Source organism: Fukomys damarensis, unplaced genomic scaffold, assembly GCF_012274545.1.
Source record: "Fukomys damarensis isolate Sample0158 unplaced genomic scaffold, DMR_v1.0_HiC HiC_scaffold_13, whole genome shotgun sequence".
Lineage (NCBI taxonomy): Eukaryota > Metazoa > Chordata > Mammalia > Rodentia > Bathyergidae > Fukomys > Fukomys damarensis.
Genome location: NW_022900925.1, coordinates 33,502,658 through 33,512,828, shown reverse-complemented (window position 1 = coordinate 33,512,828; position 10,171 = coordinate 33,502,658). Strand labels below are relative to the sequence as shown.

At 50.2% G+C, this 10,171-nt stretch overlaps 1 long non-coding RNA gene across 1 annotated transcript; it reads right to left on the bottom strand.

The window, feature by feature from the left end:
- Positions 1-2,446: 2,446 nt before the first annotated feature.
- Positions 2,447-3,876, bottom strand: LOC117285831. Its single transcript, XR_004516928.1, has 3 exons — positions 3,714-3,876; positions 3,221-3,362; positions 2,447-2,766 (listed from the first exon to the last, which is right to left on the bottom strand). It is a non-coding gene; the product is annotated as an uncharacterized LOC117285831 (long non-coding RNA).
- Between the last annotated feature and the right edge of the window lie 6,295 nt (positions 3,877-10,171).

The window sequence follows — 10,171 nt, the reverse complement described above, 5'->3', positions numbered from 1 at the left end:
GGCCAGAGCGGCCCTCACGGGCGGGCGGGCGCCCCCTGGCGCCCAGGAGAGGACACTGCACGGCCGGATGCTGTAGGTCGCCGGAGGTAGCCGGCTGTTCTCCGGTGGCCTGGCACCAGCGGCGGAACGGCACGAGGTGGGACACTACAAGACCAAAACTGACCTCACCAGGTCCTCCTCTTCCTTCTGGATTAGGAGCAGAAGCTGCATGCCCTCCAGAATCGCTGCCCGTCCTCTAACCCCTAAATCACTGTCTATGTCCTAGATTTCTCTCCTCTGTCTCAGCCCCTTCTCCCTCCCTCCCACCCACCTCTCCCATCTCCCATGAGCTTTCTTATTTTATTTGATTTGTTTTTTTTTTTTTGAGACAAGGCCTCACTGTGGTCTTGAGCTCACTGTGTAGCCCAGGCCGGCCCAAACTCGTCGGGATCTGCGTGCCTGAGCCTCTTGAGGGCTGGCTGGGATCACAGGCATGCGCCACCATAACCAACTTCCATGATCTTGCTAGAAAGCTGGCAAGTCTCTCTGCTTGAAATCCTCCAAACACCCAGCTACCTCGAGGACATAGGCCCCTCTCCTTCTCGGACTGGGTGCAGCTCCTGTATCTTTCCTCTCCTTCAACGGCCCAGCCTTGCCCACCGGCCCTCTCCTCCTAGCTGACCTCTGTGATCCGCAGCCTGAGTCTGGCAGTGCCAGCGATAAGAGTGACAGAGCTTGGCTTGGAGGGGCCCGGGCACTGGACCAACTGGTGTTCTTCCTGACACTCCCTCTGGCTGCTGTGGACCTCGGGCAATCTGTGCCCAGGCCTCATCTGCAGCTCTATGAGAAACATGGACGACAGAAGCATCTGGCTGGTGGTTGGCAGGGATCGGGTGAGGGGCCCACAGAGCTTCCCTTAGGGACTGGCACTTGTAGCTCCAGCTCTAAGCCCCCATGGGGTGCACTCTCCGCGCCGGTCCTCTGTGCTGGACTGTGAGAGGGACACTGTCTTAGCCATCTTTTCTTTTTTCCTGAAGTTTCTTCCACCATGATCATCGCTCCCTTATTCACTGATTTTATGTGACTAACAGGATAGCCCATTTCTTTTGTTTTGTTTTTTGTTGTTGTTGTTTTGGGTGTGTGTGTGTTTAGTTTTTTGAGACAGGGTCTCATTATGTAGTTGAGACCGACCTGGAACTCACTGTGTAGCCCAGGCTGGTCTCAAACTCGCAGCGATTCTCCTGCCTCAGCCTCCCAAGTGCTGGGATTACAGGCGTGCACCACTATGACTGGCAGGTAGCCCATTTCTTAAATTAGTTTTCAATGGAATAAAATGATTGAGTCATATGTGCCCTTTAAAAGAAATGGCATAAGCCAGGTGTGGTGACCGCACGCCTATAATCCCAGCCGAGGGAGGCTGAAGGAGGAGGATTGCTGTGAGTTTGGGGCCAGCCTGGGCTACACAGTGAGTTCAAGACCAGAGTGATCTACATAGCAAGAGCCTGTCAAGCGCACACACACACACACACACACACACACACACACACACACACACAGGTCTAAAGTCCAAAGGTGCAATTGGTACTTTGTACACTAAGCGTGTATTCAGTTTGTCTTCCAGTAAGCGTTAGTTCCCCTGGAAGGTACTTGCAGGCTTATTGCCTTATGTCTTAGCCATCTGCTTTGGTTTGGTTTGGTTTTTTGAGACAAAGTCTCACTATATAGCCCAGGCTGGTCTTGAACTCCTGGCAATCCTTCTGCCTCAGCCTCTGGAGTGCAGGGATTGCAGTCACACGCCACTGTGGCCAGTGAGTATTTCGTTATCTTGATAATGTGCACAAAGAGACAATGAGGCTCATTTGATTGTGATCCTCCCTGCTCTTATGGAGGAAGAAACCCTAAATTCTGAGGGAAAAAGCGACTGGTCCTCAGACACACCGCCGGTTAAAGTATGGACCCAAATCTCCCCCCACCTCAAATTGAACTGAGGGGCACTCTACTATTGAACTATATCCCCCAATCCTTTTAATTTTTTTATTCGTCTGTTTATTTACTTTGAGACAGAGTCTTGCTGAGTAGCCCAGGCTGGCCTTGAACTTGCAATCTTCCTGCCTCAGCCTCCCAAGTACATTCAACAACCACTACATTCAACAACCCAAATCTTTGATTCCAAGTCCCATCCCCATTTCTTATGCACCCCATTTTTCACTTAAGTTTTTTGTTTGTTTTGGGTTTTTTAAAAATTTGTTTGTTTTGCTTTTTTTGGTTTTTTGAGACAGGCTCTCGCTTTATGGCGCAGACTGACCTTGAACTCACTATGTAGCCCAGGTCCTCACACTTGCAGCAAGCCTCCTGCCTCAGCCTCCTGAGTGCTGGGATCACAGGCGTGAGCCACCATGCCTGGCTGTTTGTTTGTTTTTGTTTTTTCCTTTTTATGGTACCAGGGCTTGAACTCAGGACCTTGACCCTGTGGCACAGGCGTGGCACCACAGAGCTAAATCCCCAGGCTGCACCCTATTTTTTTCTGCCTCAAAGGAGCCCACAGTTCACACAAATAACTGCCAAGCAAGGTAGAAAGATAAATGCCCTAACACATACTTGTACAGTAACGTAGGTGTGCAAATGTGTAGGGCTCTGCTCACGCTCGAGTGTGGTAACGCCCAACTAACACGTGCAAGAGCGTTCCTTGTGCCCAGGTTTTACACTTACTGTTTCTCTTCACTTTTTCTGCAGTGTCTTCTAACCCGGTCCTCACAACAGTCATAAAAGGGCCACATTATTTCGGTTCTGAGGTGAAGGAAGTGAGGCTCAGAGGGTTCAGCTATTTAGTGACAATTCAGCAAGGAACTGAATATAGGCCAAGGAAGACAGCTCCTCTCCAGCTCGGGGCGGGGCTGGGGGTGGGGCCCGGAAGGAGGAGAGAAATCCAAAGCCCAAGATCAGGGGGCAGACAGTCCCTGAAAATCTGGGGTCAGGTCGGTGCTGCCACCTCAGCAGTCACTGCCCCGTCCAGGCTTCTGTTTATCCTTCTATAAAATGGGCAAAATAGCCTGTGTGGTGGCAACGCCCGTCATCCCAGCACTCAGGAGGCTGAGGCAGGAGCCTCTGCCTCAAAAGGGCTGGTGGTGTGTGCAAAGGCCCAGGGTTCAGTCCCCAGTAACACACACACACACACACACACACACACACACACACACACACACAGAGCTCAGTCATAGGTAGGCTGAAAAGAGATACCCACGTCAGAGTATATGAGTCCTTCAAAGCCAGCCTGGACTACGTAGTGAGACCATGTCTCAAAACACCCAATAGGCCAGGAGATTTAACTCGGGGGTTCTGCCACCTGCCTCGCAAGTGTAAGGTCCTAGGTTCGATCCCCGGTACTATAAGAAAAAAAAAAAAAGAAAAGAAATATAAGATCACCCTAGAAGAAAGATGCTTATAATATATGATCAAGTAACAAAATACACAAGAGCTGGGTGTGGTGGCAGACACCTGTAATCCCAGCTCTCAAGAGGCTGAGGCAGGAGGGTCACTGCAAGTTCCAAGCAGCCTGGACCACATAGTGAGACCCTGTCTCAAAATCCCTCAAGTTGCTGAGTAAAACAGCATGATCTGTTCTCTCTCTATTGCCCCACCCCATCTCCATTTTTATGTTTATGTATTTATACACACACGTGTATCTCCAAAACCTCAAAAACTACAGCCCCCCAACTTTCAGTGATTCAACTTACAATTCTTCCGCTTTACAACCCTGTGAAGGTGACGCACATTCAGGGTTCCAGCTTTTTTCCAGTGCTGGACTTTGAACTCCTGCCTGGAGCTTGCAAGGCAGGTGCCACCGCCCCCCCAGCCAAGCTGCATCTGGTCCCGACCTGTGCTCGGTACAAATCCTACCTGGAGTCTCATCTGGTCTTCTCCCAGGCTGGCAGTGTCCCCGTCATAGGCCACACCATCACCAGGGAAACACTCTGTGCTTACCAGGGGCTGCGTTGCTAGGGGCTCAGTAGGTTCCATGCAATAAACACGTTTTTCAGTGTACCTTCCATGAGTTTATTGGGACTCAACCCCACAGTGAGTTTAGGGGCACACGGGAGTGGTAGACACAGGCCTTGGTATCCCTAAATACGTCAACGTGTGTTTGCAAATGCAAGGAAATATACAACCACAGGACAGTTGTCACAAAGTGAACACCGATCAAAACTACTACTTAATCTATGGACTTTGAATTCATCAATGTTCTGGCATGATCTCTTTTCTGTAAAAGTACAGAAAGGAGATAAGAATAACACGGGAGTGGTAGACACAGGCCTTGGTATCCCTAAATACGTCAACGTGTGTTTGCAAATGCAAGGAAATATACAACCACAGGACAGTTGTCACAAAGTGAACACCGATCAAAACTACTACTTAATCTATGGACTTTGAATTCATCAATGTTCTGGCATGATCTCTTTTCTGTAAAAGTACAGAAAGGAGATAAGAATATATATTTTAGGAACAAGCTTTTGCTATGTAGTTCAGGCTGGCCTTGAACTTATAGCGATCCTCCTGCCTCAGCCTCCTGAGTGCTGGGATGACAGGCTTGCACCACCATGCCCAGCATGAGTATGCATATTTTTATCCTTCTTTATGTGGAAAATTTGTTACAATGAGGCTTATCACTTTGAAAGATTTTGGTTTTTTTTCTGGGAATCAAACTCAGGCCTTGCACTTGCCAGGCAGGCCCTGCACCGCTAGGCTACATCCTTAGCTTAGTTTATACTGCTCTGTCCTCCCAGACAGCCAAGGCCATTTGTTTTGGTTTTGTTTCTTTTTGTTGTTGTTGTTCCTTTTTTTTTTTTGATACCGGGGTTTATCACTTTTATAATAAAGTATAACACAGAAAAATTCAAGCCGAGTGTGGTAGCCAGAGCTGGTAATGCCAGTGCTCTGGGAGGCTCAGGCAGGAGGATGGCAAGTTGAGCCCAGCCTGCCTGCACAATTTAGTGACTTAGTGAAATCTTGTCTCAAATTAAAAAAAAAAAAATGGGGCCAAGAATGTAGCTCTGTGGGGTAGCGCCTGCCTGGCCACTGCGAGGCCCTGAGTTCGATTTCCAGTACCAAAAGCTAAATAAATACAAATTAAATAAAAGGGGTAGGGATGTAGCTCAGGGTGAAGGACCTGGGTTCCATCCTCAGTAACACACACACACCAGATATAGGGCAGTGAGAAGTTCAGTATAAATAGATAATGAGTAAGTGGAAGGAGTGAATAAAATTTGAGGTTGCAGCTCCGATATCCAATCTGGTTTTACCAATTTTGAACACCTTCTCTAGTCTCTCCGAGCCCAGATGTCCTCAGTCATAAATCTCCACTAGATGGGAAGCTATGGTTTTAGTGACGATGAAATACAAAAATATAGGGCTGGGGAGGTATCTCAGTAGCACAGAACCTGCCTGACAAGCGTGAAGTCCTGAGTTCTATTCCCAGTACCGAATATATATATGGCTGGGCCTGGTGCCACAGGCCTGTAATCCTAGCATTTAGGAGGCTGAGGCAGGAAGATCGCCTCTAGTTCTAGGCCAGCCTGGGCTACATAGTGAGTTGGAGACCAGCCTGGACTACATAGCAGAGACCCTGTGTCAAAAAATGAAAAACCAAACAAACAAACAAACAAAGATCACAGGGCTGAGTGAAGGCAGTAGTGTTTGCCCCCAACCGCAAGCAAAGTCATAAGATCACAAATGCCTGGTCTACGGTCTGTCCTGTGTTGTGAGCAAACTGGTTTCCTCTACTTACTAGTGCAGAGCCAGTTCCCTATTTTCACTTTCAGTTTGAAAGTCAGAAACAACCCTTTTCAGAGCAGCCTGCAGCAACTTGTTTATGTTTTTTCCTGAGCTTGGGTCGGCCTTTGACACTGCTATGGGATTTGAGGAGCCTGACAGGCAGAGGAAAAGTGGGGTATTCTCCAAACCTTTTTAACCTCTTCTTCAAGATTAAACCACCTCCACTACCCCTCCCCTGCTGCCAAAGATTAAAACTCCCTGCTCCTGCCTCTCCCCTCTCTGTACTGGGCTGCTAGCGCCCCCTCCCCTTTGGGGAGCTGGAGCTGGAACCCAGGGCCCCCCGTACCCTGGGAAGAGCATTGCTATGGCTACCACCCCTCCATTCCTGTGAGCCGGCTCCCAGGCACTTGGAGAGGACAAATCTTTCAAATCGTCATTTTTCACACAACACTTAAACAGAGAACTACGAAAATTTACACCACACAAAAGGAGTTGTTCAAGCCCAGAGGCTCCCCAGACTAAGTAACTCCTTTGCTCTTCTTACTACAGTGAGATCTTTCTTTTCCTTTTGAGTCAGAGTCTCACTATGTAGCCCGCCCTGACCTCGAACTCACAGCGATCCTCCTGCCTCAGCTTCCTGAGTGCTGGAATTCCAGGTGCGCTCCTCCACACCTGGCTACTGTGAGAACCTTCGCAATGAGGGCTTCATCACACAGCAGTCCCTGTAACTGATTAATGTCTCCAGGAAGGAGGCTCTCAGGCCTGTTAATAAAAAGAGGGATTAAATTAAACACGTGGGGCTCAGGAGTAGAATGCTTGCTACGTATATGTGTGGCTCTGGAGTCAGTCCAGTTACTGAGAACAAAACGAAACCCATGTGTGCCATTTTAGAAAGTAAAATGTAGTCAGGTATATTGGCGCATGTTTATAACGCTAGCACTCTGGGAAACTAAGGCATGAAGATCGAGAGTCAGTCCAGCCTGGGCAACTGACAGATTAGTGAAACCCTGTTTCAAAAATAAAAACAAGAGCCGGGATTTAGCTCAGTGGTGCTGCTGCCTGCCTTCAAGGTCCTGAGTTTGATCTCCACTACCATAAATAAATAAATAAATAAAAACAAAAGGGCCGGGGATACAGCTTAGTGTGAAGCCCTCTGCTACCCCCCGCAAAAGCCAGAAAAGAAAATTAGAAAAAGGCTTTTAAACAAAAAGCAGAAATTCTCTTTCCCTCCCACCCATAATCCCATGACTCCAAAGGAAACTTTTTTTTTTTTTTAATTGTGGTTGTGGCCAGGGATTGAACTCGGTGGCACTGTGCCTGACTCACAAGCTCGAGGTCCTGAGTTTGATCCCTAGTACCCCTCCCCAAATTGTGGTGGCACACACCTGTAATCCTAGCACTGGGGAGGCTGAGGCAGGAGGAGCACTGGGAGTTCAAGGCCAGCCTGAGACCCCGTCTCAGAAAAGTTTAAAAAAAATTGTGGTAAAATGGACACAAATTTACCTTCTTAACTCTATTGTTTATTTGAGGTTGTTGCTGCTGTTCTTTTTTTTTTTGAGATAAGGTCTTGCTATGTAGCCCATGCTGGCCTTCAACTCACAGTTTGTCACTTGTCGAAGTAATTCTCCTGCCTCAGCCTCCTGAGTGATGGGGTGATGGTTCAGTGGCATATTTACGTTGTTATGCAACCATCACCGCAGTCCATCTCCAAAACTGTTTTTATCTTGAGAAAAGAGGAGAAAAAAAGAGGAAAACAAATAAAACCAGATATTAAAATGGGGGGTGGGGGTGGAGTTCCATCACGGGGCTCTCGCTTAGCATGCGTCAGCCCTGAGTTCAATCCCCACCACCACAAAAGAGAACAGAAGGTTCCATCCTCCCAACCTGGAACACTGTGTGCATTTCATAATAACTCCGCTCCCTCCCGAAGCCCCAGCCACCAACCCTCACTCTTCTTGGTCCATGACTTTGACCGCTCTAACCTACGAGTGTAATCATGCGATATTTTCCCCTGAATGTCTGGCTTATTTCTCTTAGCATTTCTTCAGGGTTCATCTTTCTTGCAGCATGGGTCAGAACCTCCCTTTTTCCAGGCTGAATAATATTCTGTTGTTAAGTATGAAGCAATTTGGGTTATTTCTACCTTTCCGCTATGGTGAGTAACCCTGTTATGAACTGTGGCTTACAAAAAAATGCCCATGTGAATCCCTACTTTGAATGTTGTTGTGGTTGTTTTTGTTGTTTTCGAGATGGATCTTACCATTCTAGGCTGGTCTTGAACACACTAAGTAGCCCAGGCTAGCCTCAAATTTGCAGCAATCTTCTTTACAAGCATGGGCCACCATGCCCTGCTGAAGTAGCTGCCCATGGTTATCCTTCTTCTTTGAAGAAATCTATGAAAGTTCAAAGGGAAACATCTGAACCATTTGAATCATTTCTGCTTTATCTTTCTTTTTGTTTTTTGTTTTTTTTTGAGACAGGGTCTCGAATTCACAGCGATCCTCCTGCCTCAGCCTCCCGAGTGGCGTGCACCACCATGCCCAGCCTTCTGCTTTATCTTCTGTCTTTACCTCTAAACATTTTTTTTATTCTATCATTTCTTGATTTTCTGTTTAATAGGTAAGGCTTTGCCTATCTTGTTTTCGGTTTTGCTTTTTCTTGTGTGTACCAGGGATCAAACTCAGGACCTTTCACTTCCAAGGCCAGTGTGGTGCCACTAAGCTAAATCCCCAGCCCCGCTTTTGTTTTTTTTTGAGTCAGGGTCTCCCTATTTAACCCATCCTGGCCTTCAACTTTCAGCCATTCTCCCGCCTCAGCCTCCTAAGTGCTAGGGTTACAGGAGCACACTCTGCCCTTCTTATGAGCTGGATTTTGAACCACAGAGGGAAGCAGGGCTTTCTCAGGCTCATCAGTGGCATAAGCTAAGTCCCAGGGACCACAAGCTGTGCCAGGGTGTGCAGCATGCAGTGGATATCCTCAGCCTTTGGGGAGACAGGGGGGCTGAGGTGGGAGACAGGGAGCTGGAAGTTGGAGGTCCTGAAGGCCCTGTTTCCTGGCAATCCTGGGTCTGGGAAGCCCAGATGGGAACACAGGGCAGGGCAGAAGATCCCTCCCATGGGGACTGGCCCCAAGCCTGCAGAGAGTGTGAGGGCCTCTGGACCACCATTACCCAGGTGGGAATCCCACTGGAAAGTTCGAGGCTAAGGCCAGCAGTGGGCAATGATTTACTCAGGGGGACAATAATTTACTAAGGGTCCCCCAACAAGCCAGGCATGGCCGGGACCAGTCCTTCGGATACGGTCCAGTGCCCGGGTCCCCTGGCCGGCTCCAGAGCCTCAGGCCCTGTTCATGTCCTCAGGAAGCCCAGGTCCTGCCGGAGTTTGGGATTGAGACTGTCCCCACGCACCAGGGCTCCAGGGGACCTGAGGTCACTCTGAGGATCAAACAGAGGCGCAGTGAGGCCACTGTTCCCAGGCGAGGGCAAAGGTTCCTCCTGCCAGCCTGAGCCCTCGGCCAGTGCCATTTGGCCGACTGTCTGCATCTCCAAGTCAGACCCTACTGGGTCCTTTCCCCATCTCCTCTCCCTCTCCTCCCCCAGGAAGGGTGCGGTGTCCAGGACTGGAGCCTGGGTGCCCAGTGCCACCTTCCCAGCCAGCCCCAGGGAGGGATGCCAGAGAAGGACACTTACTCCTGGGTCCAGCTGCGCCTAGGGTTGTTTTCCGCCACCCACACCCGGCCTCAGGGGACCCCCCCCCAGAGCTTCGGGGAGGTGGGGGATGCCAGTGAGCTGCCCCACCCTGGGTGCTTTCTGTTTGCTCCTCTGCCTGCGCCTCAGGAAACTGGGTTCTAGTGCCCAAGCTAGGGTGGCAGATGGCAGAGGACACACATGGGCCGTCCCTGAAGCCAGCCTGGTTGAGGCTCCGACTGGAAAGATCAAGGCAGCAGCAGTGGCAGCGACAGCGGCACCGCGGGGTGGGGGAGGGTCCGCTGGGGAGAGGGTGGGAGGATGGATGTGAGGTCGCGGCTCCGTGACCAGAGATGGCCTCTACTGGGACTTGGTCCCGGTACAGTAGGCACCGAGGCACCCTCGCCCTCGCCCTCGCCTGGCCACAGTGAAATTAACCAATCCTGGCGCTCAAGGTCGAGGGGACCCTCTCTGGGGGGCACAGCGCACCCGGGAGATTGGGGAGGGGGTCCCGCGCATAGGTGGCCCGTAGGTCGCGGCTCCGTGACCAGAGATGGCCTCTACTGGGACTTGGTCCCGGTACAGTAGGCACCGAGGCACCCTCGCCCTCGCCCTCGCCTGGCCACAGTGAAATTAACCAATCCTGGCGCTCAAGGTCGAGGGGACCCTCTCTGGGGGGCACAGCGCACCCGGGAGATTGGGGAGGGGGTCCCGCGCATAGGTGGCCCGTGGCCCGTC